This window comes from Emydura macquarii, unplaced genomic scaffold, assembly GCF_026122565.2.
Source record: "Emydura macquarii macquarii isolate MOO-44397 ecotype Brisbane River unplaced genomic scaffold, CSIRO-AGI_Emac_v2 contig_1119, whole genome shotgun sequence".
NCBI classification, from domain to species: Eukaryota; Metazoa; Chordata; order Testudines; family Chelidae; genus Emydura; species Emydura macquarii.
The window spans coordinates 12,591,354-12,619,284 of record NW_027131256.1 but is presented as its reverse complement, the minus strand read 5'-3'; the positions used below and the strand labels follow the sequence as shown (position 1 = coordinate 12,619,284).

Genomic DNA, 27,931 nt, shown 5'->3' with positions numbered 1-27,931 from the left:
ATTCCGGGCCATCGGAAATTAAAACTTTGGAAACTGCAGCCATGGAGAAGAAAGAGCATGTATTATACAGAGCAAGGGAGAGAGCCTGTTCTTGCAAGATTTCGAGCCAAATTATGCAGACTCGAGAGGTCTAGCTAAACTTTTCTGTGCTTATCTGAACAAAACCTAAACAGGCTTTAGAGATTATTTGGTGGTGTTGTCGTCGTTGGTCATGGTGGTGGTTCAAACTCAGCTTTAATTTTTGCATTTCATGACTTTGGATGGCTTTCACTAAGCAAGCATAGGGCCAGATTCTGAAATCCCTGCTCATAAAAAGTGGGCATTTACTTGTATCCCACCCACTTTAATGTAATTACTTTCCAAGGTAAGGAATTCACAATCTGCACCTTAGCGTGGTGTTATCATAGTAGGCCAATTTGATTCTTGTAGGCCTTTTTTTCTTAAATTTTCTTAAAGGAACGCATTTTTTAAAAAAGAAAAAAGAAAACCAAAAACAAACCCAAAAAACCAACCAAGAGCAATGGACTCACTTGATCCTTCTGCTGCCTCCTAGCCCCTTCAGATCAGGAAGTGTACTTCTTTGCGGGTTCAGGAGACATGAAGCAGCTGATGGGCATTGTCCAGCTGCTATATCAATCCAAGAAATGCTCACCTGTTTGGGTAAAGAGCTACAAAGCTGCATAAACACAATGGAAGGGCTTTCCCATTTGATGCCTCTTAGCCTCCCCTGGGCAAGAAGGGGTGCAACTGTAGCGCAGAGGCACCAGTGTGTCAAATGATTTCTTGCCACTTAATTTCTAATATGTAAGAGTGCAAGTGGAGAGGCAACACCAGAGCCCCCATAACAGCCTCTGCATCTAGACAAAAAGTGCTTATACATGTGCAATGCATGCCTTATCATGTTGCATCCCTACTAACTGAATAGGAACTTTCTCTTGCACAAGGTCAGACAAGGTTTTCCAAATATTCCTATTCTGTAAATAACATTTTTTAAAATCTATTTTTCAGACCAAGGACCATTAAGTACTATAGACTTGATCCTGAAAACTCTGATTACGTGTTTTGGAAAAAAATTTCGACATTTGTTCCTATAGTATATCCAGGCCCCATTGGTAGTTTCAAACTTCAGTCAATTTTGCTGCAATCCTGTCTAAATCAGATAGCTGGGATATTTTGAAACCAAGAGACTGTATTCTTTTTCATCCCTGATGAACTCAAAAACAACTGCTCACATTTGTTGCTCAAATTTTCCAAAAGAAAAAGAATCACTTTGGCTCTGAGACCATGCACAGAAAATTTCATCATGAAAAGTGGCTGTTTCAGAGTTATGAATACACAAAACCAAGGGGTTATAATGGAAAGTATTTGGCAACCTGAACTAAAGTGGACCTATAGGTGACCACTACTATATCACTACCTATATGGATCCAAAACAGAACAAGGGATCTAAGTCTCCCCCAAACTTTGGTGAAGTTTAAATCTTCATCTGAATTTCACAACTGAAGGAATTTCACACACACTCAAATAGTATAATATATACCATAGTTAAACTGCCCGTAAATATTCATTTGACTAGCAATCTGGATACTATGAACTCTTAGAACAATCTGGATACTATGAACTCATAGAACCCTGGGTTCTAAGAGTTAACGCTTTGTTTATATTTGAAATAGTTACCATATGATCACAATTGGGAGACCCATTGGTATGTTTCTTTAGGCAAATAAGTATTGACTTAGGAAGGGTCCTGATTATTTTAAAACCTCTTCTTTTGACAGAAAGATTGCATTTGTAGTTTGTGAAAGTCCAGGCATCTGGAAAAGCGACTTGTCCTTGACATTAGAAAAGGCCTCCAGGAAGGAGTGCTTGCTTGTTTAGCACCTAAAGATCAGAGCTGATTCCTGCAATATATAAGATCGCTAAAACCTTCTTCATAATTTCAGCACTCTGGTGTGTTAATGCATAAGGTTCACAATGGGAAAGATCTCATTGTCAGAACCGAACATAAATTCACCCTATAGCATGGCATTATTTATATTGACTATTATGAAACAGATTTCAAGGACCATGGCTGTGATTATGCCTGACACTCTTAAGTGTCCTTTCCTTTGAATAAACTCACAGCTTGCTGTCAGTATCCTGTAGAATGAAGTATTTTAACTAAATAAATAAGTATACAATGAAATCTGTTTTAAGCAAAAGAAGCCAACAAAAATTGGTTTCTAAATGTAAGTGATCTCCCAATAAAGGCAGAGTAGAATGGTACTTAGTATGTTTCTGGATACATTGGAGAGGTCATTTATGGGAATAGGGGCTGTCTAACAGGGGTGCCTTTTGCACAGGTTTCACTAGGCTTTGAAAAGGAAAATCTTGCTGGTATTTCTCAGAGCCTGCTATGTGGTGCGTTTTTCTTTTCAAAGGTAAATGTGAGTATCGGTAGAAATGGAAATCCCCTTTCCAGCTTTGAGTGCAACATGTGTCCCACCAGTATCTCGAGTTGAGAATCATTCCTTTGTGACCAAACAGTGAATCATTATCAGGATGATTCAGGGAAATGAGACTGATTCGTTGTAAGTTTGCAGTAAGCTCCATTCTTTATTTGGACAGTGAGAAGTAAGACATAGATTTTTATTTCACTGAAGTTCATTTCTGATCCACGGTGTAAAAATTCTGACACTGGGCAAACCTCAGAAACTAGAATTTGTCTTGAAGATTTTAATTGCCTAGTGGAGAAAAAAACTGCTCTGATGCCAAAAAAAGAAGAGGGAAGTTGTATGTGTAAATATGTAGGAGAGGGTGACTCAAGGGACAGGCCCATCCAGCTGCTCAGGCGGTGTAAAGCAGGCAAAAATCTGCTGCCCCAGCCCCCGTAGGCAGCAGAGGAAATCCTTGGGTTCTAAAAGCTGCTATGTCTAGGGCAGGCTGAGAGTGGAAGGGGGTGTGGTTTGTGCTTTGCTGACCCTGCCCTGGCACTGTGGCCTCTGGGAGGCTGTTTCTGACAGCATGCGTCAGAGTAGCCTTGACGCTGCTTTAAGTTCTCCCTGCAAGATCAGAGAAGCAGAAAAAAACATCTTTGCCCTCCCCACCCTGCACTCCCCCTCCCTTCCCCTCCTCATGTCCTGCATGAGACACAGCTCACCTGGAACTGAAGATCTAGCCCCACATCTCTGGCAGGGAGGGAGGGAATATTTCTGAGTGAGGAACAGAAACCGTAGGGCATGCTCTGGCTTCCCCTGCATGGCTGAACAAATGGGAGAAAGCAAGCGCTCTTGGTCAGTCTGATCTTCTGCATGGGGCAGCCAGAACTCCTGCCTTGCACTCCCTGGCTCTCACTCGCCCCCTGCAGCACATATGTATATTTCACTGATCTCAGTGGTAGTTACTTGTAACCTACAGGGAGAGAATCTAGTCTCCTTCGTGAAAGAGAGGGTAGCCATTGGTCCATTGTGCCGAAGCCTCCCAAAGGGTTGCAGTTTAGTTGTGGTTCTCCCTCCCATTTCTACAAACACCTGTGGTTTGGGGTCAGTACAGGGGAGGACACTGCACTTGTAAAGGTTGCAGCAGTCACTGCTTCTGCTTGCGCCAACAGCTCTGGCTGCCGGCAACCCTCCTGCTCCTCCCAACGTAGCAGGGGTTTCTGCAGCTGCAGTCTGGCCCTGGGAGTCTAAGGCAAGGAAGAGATAGGAAGAAAGAATGTATGCGATTACGAGACCGAGAATGCATTCCCTTAAATAATGCCTCTGCCTGCTGGAGTTATCAGAGCATGCCTTTCCAATGCTGGTAATGTCACGTTAAGTTCAGTAGTTCAAAGCTGTGTATTTTGTTTGAGGCTCCTTGTAATTGAACAATGAGCTCATGAACAGCGGCTTCATTCAGTGAGGGCTGGAAAATTCCATCCATGTAAAATGACAAATTTCAAAGTGGCAAAAACCATCTTGTTCAAAGTATGAACCCTAATGGTGGCTTGCTCCCTCCTGCGCCAGCAGCGGGTACCGTAGGAAGTGGAGCAGCTGTCGAGTTGCTTCTGGGATCTATTTTGTGTGTGTGTGTGTGTGTATGTTTGGGAAAGTCTGGCTCTATGATGCTCTCAGATTAATCACTCTGCTAATGGACTAGCAAGTGCACAAATAATGTTATCAATGATGCAGACCATGGTTCCTTAATATGCCTCCAAACCAATTTGGTAAATTACTTCCATTATAGGATTTAGATAGTATCCCATTAAAGATCAAGCTTTTGGTAAAATGTCATTTCTCTGAAAGATATATGTTTACTTTTAGGTATCAAGGCCTGTTCAGTACTTTCATAAGGGAATGTACATTGTCCCTGCTTTCTTTATCTATTACTTTAAGTGTTCTCTCTAACTCTTAAAAGATGGGACCGCAAAAGCCAAGAAGTTCAGTGACACAGACTTTCTTTCATCAGTATAAAATGTTACCTAGATCATTTTTCACTGAGGTTTTGTCCTTGTGAATAAGATAAATGCACTACTCTCCTCGTCACGTCCTGAAAATTGTTTCCATAGTGCATGTATCTGAAGTCTTTCAAATTAAAGGGACACACCATCATAAAAAGACGTATATTAGAAAAAAAAATCCCTTAACAATATTGGTATTAATGTTAAAAAGACTGACTTTTCACCACTTATGCTGGCTGTTTGCTTTTGGCACTTCATTCATTTTAGACAGTGAAACTACACTGGCTGTCTTCGCTTTCAAGTTGCAGTCAGTATCCTTATCTGGTTTCCATGAACTAACACCCTTTTGTCATGTTTGTGTTTCCTGCACTGAAAGGGAATCTAAATAAAACACTTTTCATTTAAAAAAAAAAATCAATCGTGAACTCTCTTCTATTTGTATTAGATAATGTAATCTCCATTCCTCTTTTTCACGCAAAACCAAATTTTTGCTACTTTCACTACTTGATAGGATCTTTTTCAAATATCTCTATTAAATACTGAGTTTAGATTTAATAAAAGATACATTTTATCTTAGTGAAGTTAAAATTAAATATTTAAAAATTAAAAGGTATGACATGTTATAGGTCTTTGTCAATATCAAATATGTTTATGTGATGTTTTATTCTGTATTTAATATTTCCTGTTCACTGTAGGACATGATAAAAAGAGACATGAAAGCTTATGGCAAGCTTGTGTTATTCAAATGCTAAACTACCTAATCATTACAAACATATTGAGATGTAAGTATCGTGTCAGAGGTCAGTGTTTCATAAAGGAGCTGTTAATTCTTGAGAAGAGTTTCATTATAATAAAAATACCCAGTCAATTAGTAACTTTGTTCACATACCAAATAGTTTAATTATAATTTGTATTAAATGAGCATTTGGAATGCTTCACTTGATTTATCCTTCATCTTAAAAATATTAAAGAAAACATGCTACTGATATTTTCATTTGATAAGAAACTAAAGATTGGCAAAATCCGTTTTACTGCTAAGCTATGAGCTGAGATCAATCTTTATTGCACTTGAGGATTGAAAGTAGAAAGCTTCTGGTTCTGCTGCAGCTTTGTCAGCCTGGGCAATTTGCATTATGTTACCCATGATAGTAGTGTAAGGATTCATTGCCACAAATGTAATTTAAGAAAACACTTTCAGTTCTTTTCACTCCTTCTCAGTATTTTTCAGGCAGTTGGAATGCCTTTTGCTATGGGAAAAGAGATTACTTATTTCCTGCATTTAACTGAGTACAAATCTTGAAAGGCAGTAACTTTTTAGTTCCTGAGAGAACTTCTCTCTGGTCTTTTTAACACAGGAAAAAAATAAGGTGGGGTTTTAGCTCTGATGAAAGGTGGTAGATTTACAGCCCTGGAGACTGAAGTCCTCCCTTGAACAATAGCACAGGAAAAGCAGAGATAGCATTTTGTAAGCTTTCCCCACCCTGTCCCGCCAATTTCCATCAACCTGACACGTGAGGGACCACCTCTAGGGTCAGGAAGCTAGTTCAGCTTTTATGCTCATTTTATATAATTCTGGCATTAGTATGGCTTTGTAATTCTGCAGTTTAAGGGTGCTATGAAAAAAGACAGAAGCTCTGGGCTCTCTCTCGGTTTTACTGACTAGCAGCCAGAGGGTGAATTCCTGTCACTGGAGGACAAAACTCCAATTGAATTTACTGATGCCAAAGTTTCACCTGTGTATGAAGTTGCTGTACAATACAGAAACGGTTAACCATCTGTTTACTAATAGAACATTCTGTTGATTATACAGTTTGTCTGCGTTTACACTCAGTCTCTGTTCCTGCTATGTTACAGCCCAACATTCTCCAACTATACACCGGTAAATCTGGTTCCAGCCATGTCATATGTTTCCACAGCACTTATCTGTGCATGGATTTCACAACTAACAGGAGACCTGCTGCTGGTGTGGGAGGCATGGTATGAGGAGTTTCATAACTTTCTAAGTACTTCTGGCTTTCAGTAGAGGATGAGAAAGAATGGGCCATCCTTATCTATTGCCTTTGGGCAAAAGGACACTGATAACTGTGAACCCTGGGTCTTTGCTCCCAGCTACAAGGCAGACACTGTACTAATTTGCAACCCTATTCAGTGCTTGCAAGTAAGGTATTGACACCATGACAGATTCTTCTGTTTGCAGACACCATCTATGTGAGGTAGAAGGAACACATCACATTGGAAGTGGTGGATTCTCCATCACTTGATGTATTTCTGGAAGATATGCTCTAGCCAAACAAGTTATGCCTTAATCAAACAAGTAACTAGTTTCAATACAGGGGTAACTGGGTGAAATTATCTGGCTTGTGATATACAGAAGGTCAGACTAGATGGTGTAAAGGTCTTTCTGGCCTTGCACTTTATAGTGATATATATATAAATGTGATCCCCATTTTATCATGGTTATGAGCTCTCAGGACTTTCTTCTTTAGGATCATTTAATCTATACCATCTATGATCCATACCTATGTGATTGGCATTGATTGCATGATCTCGATGACAAGACACTGGGCTGGGAGTCACCATGAGATCTGGCTTCTGTTTCTGAATCTGATTCTGACTTGCCCTGTGACCTTGGGTGAGTCACTTCACCTCTCACACAATTGTCTATCTTAACCATTTAATAAATAAGTCAGATTACAATATATTAGAATATTATATAGATGGCAAGGTATTTGAGGAAGGAACTCTCTATTGCTATATGTACAGCACCCAAAACAGTAAGCCCCAAATCTCTTTGCTGGGACCATTAGGAACTACGATAATACAATAAATAAAAATGATGAATTAGAAGTGGGTGGCTGATATGGCAATAGAGTTGGATGCCATACTCCAGGGCAAAAGGGCTTTACCTCCCTGGAGCTAATAGATTAGATTTTCACTGGAATTTCCTACCACACAAACCTAATATCAGAACTGTCACTGACTTGGAGCACCCTGCCTTACTCTCCACACCCATTACAGAAATGACTCCTGGGGAGGAAATAAACAGTGTAAGAGATTCTTTTAGCTCCCATCTGCCATACTGCAGAAATCACGAGGCTGAGATTCAGGGCCTGATGCAAAGACCATCAGAATTGATTGGAGTCTTTTCATATGCTTTGGATCAGGACCCAGGAGACCAAAGTTTCTGTTGGCTCACTTAAGTGCATTGGTAACCCTGCTTGAGACACCAGTGGCAAAGATGACCCAGAAAGACTACAAATCCTTTGTTAATACCATAAATACCGCATATGTTTTCACTCACTGCCAACGAGCACATATTACCAGACTATTTTTAGTAGATGCTGGTGCAGAAGTCTGCCTTTTTAGTTACAGTGCCTACGTGCAACATTGCACTGAACACACCTGTGGTGTAACTGTTGGCTATGGCAAAGCTCTGACTTTAATTGTAGTCTTTTCCCATTTAAAGCAGTGAACATGCCTGCATTACCTCACACAGAACTACTATTATGGGGTTTGACTTGTTCAGAATTCTCACATGGCAGTTTGTGGACGGCTTAGCCTGGACTGAGACCAAGAACTAATTTTACACAGACTACTAAGCACCCTTCAGATGTTAATGAATATCAGCCACTAAGGAGGAGAACCTTGTTTATGATATGCAGTGCAGTACACTTCACTTCACTGTGTGCTGGAATTTTGCCAGGCAGGACTTCCAGAAGGGATGTAAGTTACTGTTGCCTGGGTACAGTTACGGGTATTTCTTAGCCACCTCATTTATTACAAAAGGCAGAAGAAAATGAGAAGTAACTTTTTAAAAAACGTTTTCCCAGTTTCCCCAGGTCTAGAGTCTGACCAATTTATATGTGAGAATATTCCTAGATTCTCCTACCCTCAGCCGAATCCTGTATTCATGTAAATTTTTGCAAGAAAAAACAAATGGTTAGCGAGTGATGCATACTGCATATCTGATAGGAAGATCAGGACATTGGTTTAATAGACATAAGGACATAAGTGCCTATTTCTAGAACCAAACACGATCCAGAAATTTGTTAAATCTCTGAAATGTTTAGATACAATTTTTATGAAATCCTGTCTTCGTTATTAATGCTTCCAGCCTAGATGGAAGCACAATTACAGGAAATCTTAAAAGCACCTATTCTTGAGAGATCTTCCATCTTGGTTTTCGCAGCCTCAAGATTCAGATAAGCTTTGGATAGAAGTACCCCAACATTTGTAACAGAACTCTGAAACTTTTGCATTTCACACAGTGCTATGGTATTTATCATTACAAATGACAGACAAATGTCCAAATGTTCAGTTTACAAGTTTACTGACTATTATTACCATTACATAATACCATATTCTTATCTGATACTACTAGATAATACCGTTTAGTATTTATTGAGCCCTAACCATGAGCTCGACACTGTGTAATGCATGAAAGTAAAGACATTCCTACTTCAAAGATCTTCAGATTTAATTGGTGAACACATAGAAAGTGGCTGAGACACAGTGGGAAATTCAGAGATAGGGAGAATTGAGAAGTAGAGCTGGTCAGGAATTTTCTGATGAAGCTCTCCAACAAAAATGCTGATTGATCGAACAAGAAATGTTTTGCAGAAACATCTGGGGTTCAATGAACGTTCAGTGAAACACAGGCAGGGCTGCTGGGAAGCCTGGGCTTCCAGGAACTTTGACTCTAGGAGAGTCCCACCAAGAGGAGCTCTTGGGCAAGGTTCCCCAGGGCTTCCAGGCGGCTGGCTCTCCATGCTGATTGACTCACATATAGACAGGTCTGGGAACTAGCTGTCCTGAACTTCTGAAAGCCCAGGGTCCCTGACTCCACAAGTCCATATGGAGGGGCTTCCCTGGAGCCAGAAACCCTGGGAGGCCTGGCAGCTGCTGACTAAAACTGACGTGATTCTTGTCAGTTTCATTTAGCAGCTGCCGGGGTTTAGGGGAGCCTCTTTCCTTTAATATTAGATGTCAGGGTTTCCAAACTGAAAATGCTTTGAAATTTTCTGTTTGCTGGAAATGTCAAACTATTGACATATCCCATGAACCGGAAATCCAGTTTCAGCCAGCTCGACTCTGAGGTTCTTTCTTTCTAGAGTTTTCACTGTCACCATAAACACAATGGTGAACATCTCTAATGATCAAGACCCTTTCACTAGGGTCCATCCACATCTCACATCTGTAACCTCTTCCCCTTGAGTGACTTCACCACATGCGGAATGCCCAGCCTCTACCACTATTGGAAATTGGGTCCCACCTAAAGGAATTATACCCTTCCATTTCACTTTTGCCCCTACCATCATGAAACTGGCTTTGTCATCTGCAAGATTGTCATTGCCATTTCTAAGGCAGGCCTGCTTTGGCACTGAAATTATCTGCTTTGTTATTCAGTTTGCCACCATGATATCTCAAAATGCAGTAAGTTTTAGAAGGATTGCAGTAGGTAGGCAAATAATATTGAAAGGAGCCTAATTTCATAGCTATTTCCCTATATCCTTAACGTTGAATTCTGAGGCAATTTCACTGTATACCCTGTTGCAGTGCGGTGGCAACCATAACTTAATTATTTGGCCAATTATAATATGAGGAAATATAACAAATAAAATGTGATGGTGTTGAATCAGCACATTTTCCACTCCATAGTAACCAATAGGATACAGAGGGGAAAACGTATTAACTGAGCAAAATCTCATAAATGTAATGCTACTTACAGATACGTGCTATTTAATCCCATGAAAGGATTTTATGCTTCTGTTCACATGGTGATACCAGATATCATCTTGCTGAAATCGACACTGGCACCAAAGTGCTGGTCTGATTTAACTTTTTAATTTTAATGTGTGCATTAAAAAAAAAAGTTGACTTGTTTGGTAATTTACAAATTTAGACATTATGGGCCTGATCCTTCAGTCCTGGGGAAAACACTCCCCATTAACTTCAATGGGAACTTTGCCTGCAGGGCGGTGAGCTCTCTGGGGAACAGTCTGTCTTCCACTTGTTCATTCAGGGTATGTCCACATTGTAATTAAGGACCTGCAGCTGGTCATGTCAGCTGACTCAGGCTCATGGAGCTCAGGCTACTGGGCTATTTAATTCTGGTGTAGATGTTCAGGCTTGGGCTGGAGCCCAGACTCCAGGACCCCCTGAGAGGGAAGGGTCCCAGGGCTCAGGCTGGAGCTTGAACCTGAATGTCTACACCACAATTAAACAGCCCAGTAGTTTGAGGCCCATGAGCCCAAATCAGCAAACATGGGCCGGCCACAGGTGTTTAACTGCAGTGTAGACATATCAACAGTGCCCGGCTCAATGCACTCTGATCCTTGATTAGGACTGCAAGGCACAACGACAATATAAATATGAAGAAGAATCACACTTTATACATTCAGTTGAGTTTAGTTTGCTGAATTATCGTCAGTTAATAATGGATGAACAAGGGAAAGATTTGAGGCTCAGTGTGGAAAAGGCATCCAAAAATTCAGGTGTTTCAGACTTCATCTGAATTATCCTGTTAAAGTTTTGCTAAATTAGGAAAGGTATTTTACAAGCTTTCTAAGCTCTGACCCTGAGTCCCTCTGTGACCTTGGTCAGGTCATTTAACCTCATCTGTTACTATTTGTACATCTGTAAAATGGGGGTAAAAATACTTACCCTACCTGACAGGGGAGCTGTGAAGATTACTCCCAGTCACATCAATGGGGCTAGGATTTCACCCTACGCCATTAATGTTTGTACAGAATTTTGAAGTTGTAAAGTGCTCAATAAGTGTTAATTAATAACAGTTAATGAATACTATTAGTATTGATTTTGATCTTGCTGAAAATAGTGTGAGGAGAGTCTCTTTCCTTCTGGCCTTGTGCCGTTGACTGCACCTAAAAAGTTTGGTGATGAGCAAAAGTTTGGGGGCAAAGTATTAGCTAGGTTTTCTAATTGTGATTAGTACACAGATGTTGGTTGGTCTGATAGGCACAGCATTATCTGACGTGGGAGTTGCAGTAGGCAATATTCTTTTACATGTGAACAATTATTTAAGAGACTTGTGTATTTCAATATTTTCTACCTTCCCTTAATTTTCATGCTTTAATACTTAATTTTTTCCTAACTAACATTCCCTTATTTGCAAACATAGGAAGAACCTTAGCAATGAAGTAGCAAAATTTGTATCTATTATAAAAAGAAAGAGACCTCAGGCGCACGATTTGCATTTGGATGTAAACTTTTCCAAAGCGTATGGATGTTTAGGTTCTATTTGACCTCATCTCTAATTTTGAATTTAGTGTGTTTGATGCTCTGGAAACATGGAGGGGCCCTAAGAAGCTTATATTAAGTCCTGTCCCAAAGTGGAAAGATTTCCTTGATTTTATGACTTTAAACCAAGCTCTAAATTGGACACATTAGAAGTTTACATTTGAGAGTCAATATTTTCTAGCTTCTCATTTTCATGCCAAAGATTGTTAACTTCAAAATGAGAGATGGCTAGAGCCCCAATCACACCTATTTACTGCAGGTGGAGGTACCTGTCTGTAATATCAGCTATATCAGGTGTATGTCAATTATGAGTTCTGATTTTTTTAGATTAGAGTGGATTGTACATTTTGTTTTTCTCATGAAAAGTGGTTGATACAAGAATCTCCAAGTCAGTAAATTAATTATATTTAGTACTAATAAGATACTAATAAGCCATCTTTTCATATATTTAAAAAAAAAAAAAAAAAAGAGAAAAAATGTGATAGACTCCAAAGACCTGACTGCTGCTAACTAATTCTTGTATTTTATATACAGGATGAGATAAGGGAAGTTGTAAGTAACAACATTTTCAAAAGAACAATTACTAATGCAGCAAAAATGTAACCCATTCTGTTTCTTTGTTATGCACCAATATTAAAGGGCCAATGCCTCTGCTGAATATGCTCCCATGTGTTCACAAAATGCACTGGAAGCCCGTATTAGAGAATCATAGAAATGTAGGACTGGAAGGGACTTTAAGTAGTCATCAGAACCAGCCTCTGTACTGAGGCAGGATCAAGTCAATCCAGACCATCCCTGACAGGTGTTTGTCCATCCTCTTCTTAAAAACCTTCAGTGATGGTGATTTGGCAACCTTCCATGGAGCCAATTCCAGAGCTTACCTACCCTTATAGTTAGACAGCTTTTCCTAATATCTAACCTAAATCTCCCTTGCTGCAGATTAAGCCCATTACTTCTTGTCCTACCGTCAGTGGACATGGAGAACAACTATAGGTACTGACGTTTGGTTTAGATGGTGTGTGGCCCTACCCACCTTCTGTTGGGGCCAGTGGTTGGGGCCAGCTCCCTGCCCGCATGGCTTCCATGTGGGGCTTTTCCCCCAACCCTCCTGCATTCTACCGGGGGCCGGGGCTTAGTGCCCCCCTCCCGGCTTCTGCCAGGGCCAGGGAGTTGGGTCCAGCTCCCCTCTCCACAGCTTCCCTAAGCGGCGGCGGCAGCCGGTGGAGCTGTCTTTTCCCCCACCATCCCGGATTCTGTTGGGGGTTTCTAGGGGCCAGGGCCAGGGCCAGGGCCAGGGCTTAGTTCCCCCCACCCACCCCTGGATGTCTGCTGCAGGGGGTGGCATCTGGTGCCCAATTTTCCAGGGGCTCCACAATTAGCCACCACTGCGCACTCCCCTGCCTAGCCCTAGCCTAGTAGTTGGGTTCCCTATGCCGGGACTTACCTGCTGCCTGGATTCCAACCTGGAGCCTGGCTGGGAGCCCAGCAGGGTGCCGGGAGGGGGGCTGCAGCCGCACACACACCGTTTGCCTAGGAGGCACATCCATGCAGGTATGAGTGGAGGCGGCCATTGGAGAGGTGCGGGGTGGCCCAGTATGTTTCCCCAGGTGAGCAGCAGCAGGAACTGTCTGGCGCTGCTTGCTGAGGACTTAGGATGAACACAGCTAAGGCTGTCCCTAAGCCTTTTTTTTTTCTGTTACACAGTGCTGAGGGGCGCGGGGCATGACTTGGGAGTTGCGGCCACCCCAGGGGTCTGTGCTGTGATTCAGTGACTCAGCCTCTGCTAGAGCAGGGAGGCACCCATAAAACACATTAAACCAATTAACAGCTAATGGGCACAATCAACAGCTGAGAGGCAGGCTGGGCATGCCAAACAGCATCTGCAGCTGCCAGTATTTTTTTTGTGGGTGCCTCAGCCCCTCAGCACCCATGGAGTTGGCACTGAGCATCTGATCACTGTCCTCTTTATAACAGCCTTTTTTGAAGACTTCTCCTCATCAGACTTCTCTGTTCAAGACTAAACAGTTTTTTTTAAACTGTTGCTCTCCTCTGGACTGTCTCCAAATTGTCTACATCTTTCCTAAAGTGTGTCACTCAGAATTGGACACAGTACTCCAGCCGAGGCCTAACCAGTGCCAAGTAGAACTGGACAATTGCCTCCTGTATCTTACATGCCACATTCTTGTTAATACAACCCAGAATGATATTAACCTTTTTTGCAACTGCACCCCATTTTTGACTCATTCAATTTATGATCCACTGAAACCGCCCGATTTTTTTTCAGTAGTAGTCCCACCTACCCAATTATTCCCCATTTTGTAGCTGTGCATTTGGTTTTTCCTTCCCTAGTGAAGTACTCTGCACTTGTCTTTATTGAATTTCAACTCGTTGATTTCTGACAAAGTCTCCAATTTGTCAAGATCATTTTGAATTCTAATACCTGTGGTTCCTCACTCTGCTCAGCCATGTTTTCTTAACACAGTCACTGCAACTCTTTCTCAGCCACACCATTGTGGCAGCCTTTAAGGTCCACATCTGCTGGAGGGTCTGCCTGGGAGAGTTTTGGGCATGGTGGGAAAGTCAGACAGGGGTCATCAATTGTAACCTTCTACTAATAACATGGTAGAGGGACAGGACATTTACAAGTTCAGTAGGGCTATGGCTATGATATCGTTTGTGTTTATTCTGTACAAAAATGTATGCAAGTTATATCCTGATATTCTAGTCAGTATTGATTCTTATACTATCCTTATCATAATAGTAATTTGAGCACCTTCCAGTAGCGCATTAAGTGATGTGACCAACATGAAAAACATGGTGTTTTTGTTGTGTTTTAAAATATATGTGTTGCTGTGTGTCTATATTAGAGAAGTCAGATCATTGAAATGCACCTTACAGATGGAGTGGAAGGTGGTGAGGTATGTGCTGGTTCTTAGCTCCCGTGGGAGTTTGTTCCAGTGTCTCAGACTGTCCCTCCCGAAACTTCTGTCTCCCGCAGAGACACGCTTTACCTTTGTTGTTGTGAGTTGTTGTGCCAGAGGAGTGAATTTGTTGACCATGGTCTTCATTCCAGAGCTTTAGGCAGTCTTTTAGGTAGCCTGAGCCGAGGTCATGGAGGACCTTGGAGATAAGGATCAAGATCTTGAATGGCATTGAACATTCTCACCTGCTGCCATACTAAACTCGGGATTTTCCAGAACACACACGGTTGGCCTAAACTCTGTTCCTATTGAAACTGGTAGAACTCCAATTTGACTTAATGGGAGCTGAATTAGGCCAAGATTCTCCCCTCCTCCAGTTTTATTTTCTAAATGCACAGTTGTAATGCTGATCTATCTGAAACCACATGAAATCTAAGCTCATGCTTGTGGTCCTTGGATGCCTCAGAAGCAGGCCTTTCTAGTGAAATACAACACAAAACAAAAACCTTTTAAAAAAGCTATAGATATCAACAGACAGACTCCTACAGATTGGAGTGAGCTTCAGATGGGAGCTTATATGCAGATGCTGAGATAAGGGCATTAATAACACTCTAACATTGTTGGAAAACTAAACATACCAGAAAAAAAAAGATACTTCCAAAATTAAATAATAAAAACACTTACACATTCAGCATTCATTTTGAATGGCACAGTATTTGCTGGCTCGTTCCTGCAGAGATCAGTTCAGAAGCTCAGAATGCAAGTGGATATTTTCTTTTCAAACTTTCTGTGAGGCAGCTGGAATTAAGTACACGAGAAGAAACCATTTCAGAAATAACAAAGACTAAAGAAATTCAGTAAAGAAACCAAAGAAAAATTGAGAAAAGTTGAGCACAGTAGCCCCCAGTAACGGAGAGACCACAGATGTCGTTATATATATCCTTCCACAGCCTTAAAGAGCACATACAAAACAACTCTTTCCTTACAATATACAATTAAATTAGTCAAAGTAAACTGTGGGTGACTGGGAGATTGTAATACTCTTGACCCTAGTGACATCAGAGAAAATAAACTTGTCTATATAAAACAAGACAAGCTTCTGTATCAGACTAAAAGGAAACAGTAAGGCTGGTTTCTTGGATTCCCTGATTCTTCTCAGCATGCTCAAAAAGGAGGTTACCATGCTGCAGGGAAATTCTGTAAATTTCCTCTTTTAAATTAAACCATCCCTCCACCCCAATAAAAATGTCCCAGCTTTTATGGAACCAACTGCTTAAAGGGACAGTGCCAATTTAAAACAAATAAAACGCACATTTATGTCTGAATTTTTTTAAACCTACTATTGTAACAAGTAACATCTAGGATTACTGTAACCAAAAGGGATTGGAAAGAGAAAAACTCCTTTTTTGGGGGGAGGGAGGGAGGGAAGGGGAGGAGGGAGAAAGGAAGTTTCCAGTTTATCTACCTTATGCTTTTGACAACAAATTGTATAATTAATTGCTAGACCTTTTTGCCCAGACATTTTTTACTATGATTTAAATCTAAAGAAATAATAATAGTCAGTGTCACTGCTTCCAAAATATAGAATCATTTAGTTAGTCACCTTTCCTTGTTGTTTATGTGGGTCCTTTATACAGAAATATCCTTTCTTTCAACAAGAAAATGTGATTGTAAAACATTAGCTGAGGGACTCAGGGGCAGGTGAAGTATCTGAAAGTATGCTTAGCACAATTTTTAACTGATTTATTTCCAGCTGATAGTGCCCCTTTCATTTTGATTGGTCTGCATGCACTTCCAGATGGCTGCTAATATTAATCTAATACTGCCAGTAACAAGAATGGGGTAAGTGTCAGGGTATTGTGAATAGTATCTTGATCTATAAACTGAATACTTAGTAGTGCCATTTGTGCCTCTCAAATTGTCTGCTATCTGTTCAATATGTTGAAAGATAGCTGGCCAATAAAAATATTTCTAGGGCACATTGCCATATATGAAGAAAATCTCCAGCAGCGTTGCAGTTATTCCTGCAGCTATCAAATTAGAGTCAACCAATATGAAACAACTGTCTTGGCATAAGAGGTGAATAATAGAAAAATGTATATTGGATTTTCAAATGTGCTGAGGAAACAGATAAAGTCTTAGCTGATTTTGAACTAGACAAGCCCGAGTTTTGGGTGGATGTGGCTGCTACCATCTTTATTCCAGTGCTCCAAAGCAAAGACTGTGACTTTCCATGCAGGGGCAATATGGACCTCACACCTCTGACACAGATGCTTTGGCTACCGGGAAATATATACCCCTTTCTGCCCTGAGCATATGTGTGGGATGAGGCAGGGAATTGGCTGAGCCTTGGTTCTTCTCAATATGGCAGACAGTGCAGCTAAGCAGGTGTGGGTGTTGTAATTTACTGCTGGTTTATACCAGCAGCAAATGACTATGAACCTTGGCTCAAAGGGAGGCAGGAAGAGAACTGTGCCTCATAGGGGTGTCCCAGATGCATAAATACCTACTGGGGCTGCTCTTGGAGTGGGGCAGATTAAACAGCACCTCTCACATGTAACACAGTCTAGCCATATGTATACAAAGGACAGGGGTAATTTTTCCTTCGTATTGAATCTATTTTTGATTTTTTTATAGCACCTAGTATCTCATAAATTGGCATTTTGCTGCCAGGAAGTAAGGCATCAGCAGGGGAGAAGAGAATAACTTTAATTTTGTAATCCATGGCGCCTTAATCCCAGTCCAGTGCTCTACTCACTAGTCCACACTGCCTCCCCTAAAATGGGTGAGAAATGTGGTTAGTCTACAATAGGGGAAAGAGGTCAAGGGTGGGTTTTATTTTAGGTGTCCTGACTCCTTTCTATCAAACCTGAATTGTGTTTGTGTGATTATTCAAATTATTTGATGTTTTACAGCACTGGAGAAAGCTCTTGCTAGACATTGTCTCTCCTTGACTGAAATATTGAACATGAAGACTCCAAAATTCCTGCTCTTTTAACATTTCAAAGGCACTAGAAATTTAGGCCTGATGTTAATCTCAATGGTTTTAAACCAGTAGAACTGCCTTGATTTAAAATGAGTTATTCCTTATTGTTTTGCAGTGTTGTAGCTGTGCTGGTCCCCGGACACGAGAGGCAAGGTGGGTGAGGTAATATCTTTTAGTGGACCCGCTTCTGTTGGTGGAAGGGACAGGCTTTCGAGCTTCACAGAGGTCTTGGTCAGGTCTGAGGAAGATAACCAGAGTGTCCAAGCTAAATACAAGCTGGGACATATTGTTAAGCATAAGGGGCTCAGACATGTTGTAGGAGACCACTTAAAATGAAGTGGGCAATTAATACCTCTACAGTCATAGGACAAAGGAAAGTGTTACAAATTTTTGGTCTCTGTTAAATCCATGTTTTGGTGGTGTTGTTTGTTTGTATTTTACTGCTGATTTACACTAGTGCTAGTGCAGGTGAGAAGAATTAGCTTGTTAGGGTATTTTTAGCAGTTAACATGCAGTTGCAAATTTGCAGTTTTGGAGTTGCAGTTAGAGCTGTTCTAAATAACTAATTAACTAAATAAATGAAAGAAACTTTTTATTTTGGACAAAAACTGGCTTTTGGATTAAACGAAAATTTTAATGGAAAAAATGGCATTTTCATCTACATTTCTGGAGTTTTCATTAAAAAAAAAAAACCTTCCCGCACACTGAAAATTGTTTTGGATTCCAACAATTTCAGTCAACAAAAATGAAAAATGGTGGAGTTTTCAAGTTTCCAGTTTTTCAACAAAAATCTGAAAAAAATTATTGAACATGAAAAATGTGTTTTCTTGGAATCTTTTTTCATAGCAAATAAAATATATTTTTGACCAGTTGTAATGTGGTTGTTAATTTGCATTTGCAGTTATGCAACAAAAAACAACATATTTAGGCCCTTAATCTTAATACGAATAATTTGTATGCCTCTTGGGCAAGCGGTGTGGTCTAGCGTATGCAGCCACTGGATTGCTGGGTGACTTTGCTGCCCTGTGCCTCAGTTTCCCCATCTGTAAAATAAAGGAAATAATGCTGACTTTCTTTGATCTATGTATTAAAAGTGATATATAATAATTAGATATTATTATACACGAGGTACACTGTGTTGCTAAGAACATACTTGGTTGTATATGCAATAATGTCTATCTCATGTTCTCATTCTCCCTCTTTCCCACACACTGCAGTATCCACGTGATTAGTCGTAATGTTTTGGCCTATTACTGTGATATATTTTTAAAATAAAGAGTGGCATATGCAGGCCTCTGATGTAATTTTATTTCTAGAACAACTCTCATCACAAAATATTCCTATAGCTGCCACTGAAAAATAGAGCGCTAGACTAGGACTATGTCTACACTCCCCGCACAATTCGGCAGCAGTGGACTCTATGTAGCTTGTGTATCTCCTATCGACTTCCTAACTTCTACTTAGGAAATGCCCTCCTGTTGACGCAGCATTGCTCTCCTTGGTGGGGGGTGGATTAGCAGCTTCGATTCCCTGGTCGATTGAGCAGGTCTCCACTTCCGCTCAATCGACCTCAGAGAATCGAACCAGTGGCGCAGACTGTGTCGCTGCCAGTATAGCTATAGCCTTAGACTAAGGACATCCAGATTCTATTCCTGGCTCTGGCCTCTGGGTGATGTTGGACAAGTCACTTCACCTCTCCGTGGCTCAGTTTCCTCTGCCAACCTTTGTCTATTTAGATTGTAACCTCTTTGGGGCAGGGCTTGTGTCTTACTATGTGTTCATAGAGCACAATGTGGGCCTGATGCTGGTTGGGGCCTCTAGGTGCTACTTCAGTAGAAATAATGATGACACAGGAGTCAAATCTCAGTTTGGAAGGGCTGCATATTTCCAGATTTCCCCCTTATCCTCTGCTCATTCCATCCATTCTGTTTAGAATATGGACCCATATTTAATATCACCTAGTAATCAACTGACCCTTATATTTTTCTCCCCCTAAGCTTTCCCTAGGTGATGTATTAACTGAACCTTGTGCTAGGCTTCCACTGTCACACACAAAGTTTTCTGTCATCCCGAATTCGTCTCAACCTGCTGTAATAACATTCATTCAAATCAAATTTACTTGGTTTGCATGAATGCGTCACATTGTCTCCAGCAGAATTTTCCTCGCAAATGTAATTCAGCATTAAACAGCGTAGCATTAAGGAAAGAGAAAAAGCCCCTGTTAATAATCATAGAGGTTGGCTACAAGAGCAGCACAGACTTCGAGCAGGACAATTGGGCTCCATTAGCTGGGGCAGAGATTGCAATGCAGCAATGGCATTTGCATGGGTAAAAGGATTTAATGGGGAAAATGGCAGTGCAGGATTAAAGGGCAGGTGGAAGTGAGAGTCCTTCGGTGTGAGCTGCCACTTCTGCTTTGCCAGATTCCAATTGTGGAAGCCTGAATTATTTGCAAATATCCAGGATTTTTGGCTAGAGAAATGTATTTGATTTCCTAGGTGCATTTCCTTCAAATTCATGGCATTTCCACAAAATCCTCATTAACAGCTCGATCCTTCACCCACTGATGTCAATGGTAAAATTCAAGATCAGGGTTAGCTGCTGTTCTCTGCAAGGTCTTCTGGGCTGTGGCAGAACATTGCCATGTATTTTAACTGTGACACTTTTCATAGAGATGTACTCTGTACAGTGCATGGAGCTGCACCACAGGGATCTAAGTGAATAATTAGGAAGCAATGTCGGTGGGCGGGGGGAGGAATGGACAGTGGCAGAGACTGGAAGTGGAGATGGGAGACTTTTGTCCACATGGAAAATGTTAAACACTTGAACTCTTCCATGTCCCTGCTATGTCGCTTCAGATGCCCTGCACACACATTCTGTATTTCTCCCCCAGTTCCCTGCTCTTGCTTTCCATGTCCTCCCTCCCTTGCCTCAGTTCTAGTCTCCCTTCTATGCTACTAGGGTCCCTGCTCCTTCCTCCGTCCCCTCTCCTTCCTGCTCCTCTCCATGTGTCTATTCCTCAATCCTCCCGCTGAACCACCCCTATTCTGAGGCTAGGAAGAATGACTCCATGACACAATGCTATGTGCCCCAATCCTGTACCCCCAGCTCATGTCCCTTCTGGTCACATGCTGCCCTTACCAATGCCCACCTAAGTCCACACCCCTTTTAAGATTCCAGCCCTCTACATTTCTCACACTGTCCTTCCCCCAATCAATGCCCCACCAAACTTCTGGCTGAGCCCACTATTTGGTGTCACTTTAAGGGTAGCTTATACCTGTAAATGTTATTCATTATACCCTTAGAATAGCTAGTTATGTCTTTTCCCTTAAAACTTTTAAAGGTTTACTCCTCAATCTGGTCAACAAAACAAACAAAAGTAGACTTCTGAGGCCAAGCTTATGTTAGCAACATCATGCATCAAAACAAGATTAGCATGAACTACACCTACATTTTCAATAAGCTATAACGATTTTAAAATTCTCCCCCTGATTTTTACCCAACTTCCCTGAAGAATTCCACCCTGGGACAAGACGTGGTACGTAAAAATCTCAAGAAGATCAGTTTCTTCAGGGAGATGTTGGGTGGGAGGTTTGAAATCGGGCTTATAACGAGAAGCAAACCTTCAGGGGTGAAGTATGTTAGGTAGGCAGTATGAAGAAACTCACGTTAGCGTTGCATGTGCCATACCTGTTCAGTGGGTAAATAGACATGGGTCTCCAGGCCTGTCAGTCAAGCGCTAAATTCTTTATAGCAATACATATTTTTAAGCAAGACTTCCATTTGATAAGGCTTACTTCTTACTCAGAATTGCAGACATACCTCTACACAATCTGAGAACAGTAGGAGATTCTTTCTGACAGATGGCCTGGGAAGTTTATGCCTGCTCCCTTCCCCCACACCTAGCCAACGTGTGGTTTGCTAATGCTAAATATCTCAAAAAATCAGTCTCTGAGACACAGAAACATTTTGCGATCAAGGGTGGGATGTACCTGTCATATGAGGAAGCATGGTCTATTGGTTAAAGCAGGTGACTGGTTATCAAGCAAACTGTTCATATGTGCTGTGCTACATGACAGCTGCAGATTGTATAGTTAACATTTTGTGATTTTTGGAGCATTTTTTATTAACTCTTTCCTAACTGGAAAAACCAGTGGGTTCCTTTAACTTGGATGGCACTTCCCAGGATATGCAAAAATAACCAGAAAGAAATAACCACCTAGTGTGTGTATATATATACATATATGCTATATATATATATATATATATATATACCTTCCTAGGCTTTCATAAAATCAGGAACAGAGCCTCACAGAGGTACCTAGAGAACTGTTATTCTATATTACGCATGAGTAAAAGCTGATGTTAACAGGTGCCCTTGTAGCGTAACCCATCCAGTTTGTTCAAATGGCCATGTTAAGTTAGTGCTGTGTTTGAGTGTGGGAGCTGGGGAGGTACATTTATTGGAAGTAAATGGAATGATGCTTTTAAAAAGTACTTTTGACTTATGCAAACCCGGGGGGCTTGAGATGGTAGAGAATGGGTGGATTTATTAGCGCAGATATCAGCCTGTGATTCAGAGAACGATTAGCCAGAATCCTCGACAGGCTGGAGAAATATGAGCTGATATGACAGCCTTTCCTTGGATCCGGTCAAGACATATTTTTGTGCATGTGTGTTTGTTTAATGCTGGTGAGAGGTGCTGGATTGACAGCCCTGCAGTCTGAAGCGCTCTGTTTATCCTCAGATTGGGTACAGCACAAGTCTCCTCATTCTGCTCCACTAATAACCCTCAAACCAGACCCAGAGGGGCCAGTGTTAGGAGTGTCAGGGTACGACAGCCTCTGGCTTCACTCAGTCATCAGCTTCTCAGCTGAGACAACTATCAAAGGTGGTCAGAACAACCAGTGGTAAAAATGTTTCTTGGTGATGTACAATGCGGGAAATGGGCTGAGACCACCAAACTCATGTCACATAGGACACCAAATTTTGTATTTGACAAATGAGATATTGTTTGTTTTAGCAGTGGAGGAAAGGTTGGTATTTTAACTGCACCTTACAAATTTAAGAGGCTGCAGGAACAGCATTTAGATCCTGTTGTAATTGACCCTGCCGATTCATGTATATGAACATCTCAATGAGAATTCTTAATTGGAAACTCAAACAAAACGAAGAAAGCCCTGCAAAGAAAAGAAACCAGGATTCATCTATTTTCCTTACAAAAGGAGTGAAGATAAAGGTGAAAATCAGGTTTCAGAATTCAAGTATTTCACTGTAGACACATTCACAGCTAAAGAATAGCTTGTTGTGGCAAAGAGTAAGAGGAAGCCTGAAGTCAGTTTTTGGACTAAACTAAGCTGAATCTGGACATGTTTCCATTTGGATCAGTTCCATTGCATATCCTATCTTCCTATCTCAAAATCCAAAATGCTGCCCCGATCTTTGTTTTAAGCCATCTGGCATGGAAAATCTGCCAGGATGACTCTTATCTTCAAATGATGCAAGCCAAAGAGATTCCCTAGGTTCAGTGGGAACAATCTATCCAGGGGCACCTTTCATACCGGAAGACACAGGGTATGTGAGATTTGAACACCACAGCTGGTTCCAAGAGTTGAATTCTCAAGGTCTGCATAGTAAGCACTAGATATTGCTGTGAGAAGGAGAACTGCAAAGCAAACAAATTACATCAGCTACTAAGAAGGGATAACTGAAGCCTACCACGCTTTGATCATACCCATTCCAACCCTGACATGCAGAGATGGCAAGGTAAGGATGAGATACATCGAAGAACAGGGTGACAATGGGGAACTCAACATTTCCAGTGTACATCTGAAATGTATGGCACATCTTCAAACCACTGAAGCATCTGCAATTTATCCATTAGTAGCTTTACAGAGGTGGAATAGGAAAAAATGTAAGGGAAGGAGGAAGATCCTTAATGTGTATTTTCTTTTATTGTCCTCGTCTTTCCTACATTCTTAACAGGAGATTAATAAAGTCATTTGGCAGATGGAACACAATCCAGGCACTAGAAACCTTACTGAGTAAATCTTTATTAACTGTAATTATGCCTACAGGTGAGGCAATAGCTAAGCGACTCAAGTTTCCCTGCTGTTTAATTTAATCAAAGGAGTCGTGAATACTTTAACAAGTCCTTTTAGAAAAGGACAAAGATAATTTCCGCCTATTATTGAATTACACAGGACACAATGAATCCATTACACAGCATTTAATATACACCAAGAGTATATGAGGTGAGAAAGCAAAAAAAATAGAGAAGGGAAAGAATAAAGCCAGATAAGGGCTTTATGGTTCTAAGCCTGGAATTTTGCACTGTTTTCTCATATGACTTTGCTGTTGCAATTTACACAGTCTTTATGGATTTCACAAAGTAGTCAAAACAACCAGGGCCGAATTTAACAAGAATAAAGACTGACTTGACTTCTTACTACTTGCAGTTTACAGTATCTAATACTAATAACATTTAAAGATGGACCATAACCCAAACCCTGGATCCTAAATCCCACAAACTTTGGTGGGAAAGCGGCTGGAATCTTGAGTTAGATTTCACCATTTCTGTAAAGGGCCCAGGCCCAAAAAAGCCCTACACTTCAGAAGCCTTGAGATCTGGATCCAAATATGAATTCTGTAGCTAGTGCTCAGCCCTACCTGACATTACAGGCCTGTTCAACTTCAAAGCACTTTGCCTCACAATGGTCTTGGGAGAGAGAGGAGTTATATTATCTCCATTTTACAGATGAGGCAACCTGATTTAACTATAAGGTTCTGCAATTTGCCTAAGAAAACACAGAGTCAGCACCAGAGCCATTACTAGAAGTCTCACATTCCTGACCCCCCAGACCTGTGATCAGGTCACCCTTTTCTATTCCCCATGTAGATGTCATTCATAGATTCCAAAGCCAGAATAGGAATCATTGGGATCATCTATACTGACTTCCCGTATAACACAGGCCATGGAACTCCCCTGGCATAATTCCTGGAGCAGAGCTTTTAGAAAAAAATCCAATCTTGATTTAAAAATTGTCAGTAATAAAGAATCCATCACAACCCCTGATAAATTGTTCCAATGGTTAATTACCCTCATTGTTAAAAATGTGCACCTTATTTTCAGTCTGAATTTGTCTAGCTTCAATTTCCAGCCATTGGATCATGTTATACCTTTCTCTCCTAGATTGAAGAGCCCATTATTAAATATTTACTCCTTACATAGATGCTTTTAGGCTGTAAAGAAGTCACTCCTTTCCTTTCTGTTTGTTAAGCTAAATAGATTCATTTGAGCTCCTTGAATCTATCACTGTAAGGCATGTTTTCTAATCCTTTAATCATTCTTATGGCTTTTCCCTGAATTTTCTTCAATTTATCAATATCCTTCTTGAATTGTGGATACGAGAATGGACACAGTATTCCAGTACAGTCGTATCAGAGCCAGATACAGAAGAGAAATAACCTATGTCTATCTGAGATTCCAGTTTACATATCCAAGGATCTCACTGGCCCTTTTGCCCATAGTGTCACACTGGGAATTCACAGGAGTTAATGAATGCCACTGGATGTAAGTATAAAGAAGCCATTAAAGGGAAAGAGGCATGGACAAACCTCTGAAAAATGGTCTTCAATCCTGTGTGTTACTTGCAGTGATCTGCATTGTATCCCTCTGCAACCTTCCTATGCCATCTGTGTGTTTTCAGGTGGATCCATTCCTACGACTATTTCTGCTACAGTGGTGCCTAAGTGTCCTCAATCTCGGATGGAACCTCATTGTACTAGGCAGTATACATACACACAGAAAGATAGTCCCTGTCTCAAAGAGCTTACAATTTATACAGCCAGACAAATGGTCTGAGTTCACAATTTAAATGGAAGACAAAGAGAGGTGAAGTAACGGGCCCAAGGTCACAGCAGATCAGTGACAGAGCCAGGAATAGAATCCACATCTCCTGATTTGCCCATAGTGCATTTATATTGTTTCCGAGTCTGGTATAAAATCTAGCCTTCTGAGATCCCGAACTGAAATATTATTGCATTTAAGGGCCTTTGACTTCAACGGGCTTTGGCTCAAGAGCTGAGCTATAAAAACCCTATTATATTAAATGCCAACTTGGTAAATCATAATAATAAATTCTGGATAACAAGACTTATTAGATCATCCAGGCCTACCCTCCGGGGGCCAGTGCAGGATTAGCCTCTCCAGAACACTTTCCAGTGTTGTGTCTAAACTGTTTTTAAAACTCCTAAGCAATGCCACATCTACAATTTCCCCCGGGAGACTGTTTCACAACTCGTCTTCAGAAAGCTTTTACCCAATATTTGTGTAAAATGTTTCCGTTTTTAAACATCTCCATCATACTTGGGTGTATCACACTAAATAATTCTTCTCATTCCTTCATGTTTACAAACGTTCAGAGAGCGTAGACTCTTATCATGGCTCTCCTTAGTCAGTGTTTAGGCAAGCTGTACATATTTAGCCCTTTTAACCTTTCCTCTTGAGCCAGGCCCTTCAGCTCCCGGATTATATTTGCTGCTTTCCACTGAACTCCCACTAATTTGCTTATCTTTCTGGCAATGCAGCAGCCCAGAACTGAACTGGGCATTCCATTCAAAATTCATCATCCAAAAAACACAACCTGCTGCTCATTTCCCTCCACTCACCTTTCCCAGGAAGTCCAAAATTGTCCATGTTTATATCATCCAATCTTCAGGGCACCCTCCCGGTTTCTGCACTCCCTTCAATGTCAGGAGACAACCAGGCACCAGCCTCACTAGAACTCTGTAGGGTGGAGTTTCAAAAGGGCTCCTCAGAACCATCCCAATCAGGGCTAGATTTTCCTAACAGTTCCACTTCCCTTTAGACATCTTACTAAGTGGCCAGGTTTTCAGGAGTGCCCAGGAGCTCCCACTGAGACATTTGTAGCCAGATTTTCAAACTAGCTCAGCAGTCAATGTGCATCCAGTGTGCTCTTAGGAAAAAACATCTGGCCATTGATGTAGGTGTCTAAATGCAAGCTGGAATCTTTGGACAATTTGGCCCCCTTTCTGGGTGCTCAGGAGTTAGCAACCTGATTGAATCCAATGGGAACTGTCTGACCTCGCTGTCAGTGGTCCTGGTGCACCTTCATTCACCCGACAGCACCTAGAGAAGTTCTATTGTGAAGGGTATTTTCAATGGACTCATACATTCCCAGGGGTTAAAATAAGGGAGCAGAGGAGAGAAGGAACACAGCTCATCTCGTGAAAGCAGAAGGACAACTCAACCTCCGTGGCTGGTGCTGCTAGAGGTATAGGGAGCTCCCTTCCTTACCCCCCACTTTCCCCCACCCCCGTTCAATTCATTTTAATCATTGCTCCTGTAGCAGCTGGCTTCCCTTGTCTACTATTCCCAGATGGGTACAAGACAAATTGCACAAGGAAGTTGGGCAATGGTAACATCATTGGTTTATTATTAGAACTGGGTAGGAAACAATTGTCCCATCCCACTAGAATTTACATGTTTCTGAAAATTTTCATTGTCCCAAATCAGGATGAAAAAAAGTCTAAATCTTGAAAATGTTCCCGAACTCAAAAGGCAAATAAATAAATAAATAAATAAATTCAGTTCAGGTGATTCAAAAAGTTCTGTTTCAATAATTTCAAAAGGTTTCATTTTGATTTCCACCTTTTATGTTTAATTACAAAATTTTGAAACCAAAAAAGTCATTCCAAACCAAAAATGGAACTTTTGATTTTGAAAATATCAAAATGGGATGTTTTGACAATTTCAGAACTTTTTTTCCTATTTTTTTTTAAATTGGGAAGTTCATCAAAACTGACCCTTTTCTGAAAAAAAAAAAAAAAAAAAAAAAAAAAGACTTTGATTTTGATGAAATGGAATTTTCTAACTGAAAAAAAGTTTCTTTGAAAGATTCCCAGCCAGCTCTACTTATTACACAAAGAAGTTTAGCACTTCCTAAGCTAAATCTCTACAATATTATTTTTAAAACTGCATAATTTATGACTTTAAAGGTACATTTGGCATTTACAGCTAAAACACAAAACAAAACACATGTATAGAGTCCCATACTCCCCTCTGCTTCTGTTAGAGGAAAGGAGCCTGGCATCCACCTACACAGCTGAGGAAGTGTTCCACAGCATTCTCCCTGTATATAGCCATGGTCCAAGTACCTGCAAACAATCTGTGCAAGTCAAATTTGGGTAACTTCCAAATGTGTACTGTGAGTTGTCAATGAGGGATGGGGGGGGGGGGTGTTCCTAAAGGAGCCAGTGATTGCAGTCCCTAGTTCTGCATGAATAGCCTTATCTCTGCAGTGCAGGAAGCCAGAGTGGGGTAGA

At 41.0% G+C, this 27,931-nt stretch overlaps 1 long non-coding RNA gene across 1 annotated transcript in view; it reads right to left on the bottom strand.

The window, feature by feature from the left end:
* Positions 1-18,514: 18,514 nt before the first annotated feature.
* The window catches only part of LOC137151886 (uncharacterized), an 85,998-nt gene continuing 76,581 nt past the window's right edge, over positions 18,515-27,931 (bottom strand). Inside the window, exon 3 of the long non-coding RNA XR_010919393.1 lies at positions 18,515-18,627. This is a non-coding gene — a long non-coding RNA (uncharacterized lncRNA). The remainder of the gene's footprint in view (positions 18,628-27,931) is intronic.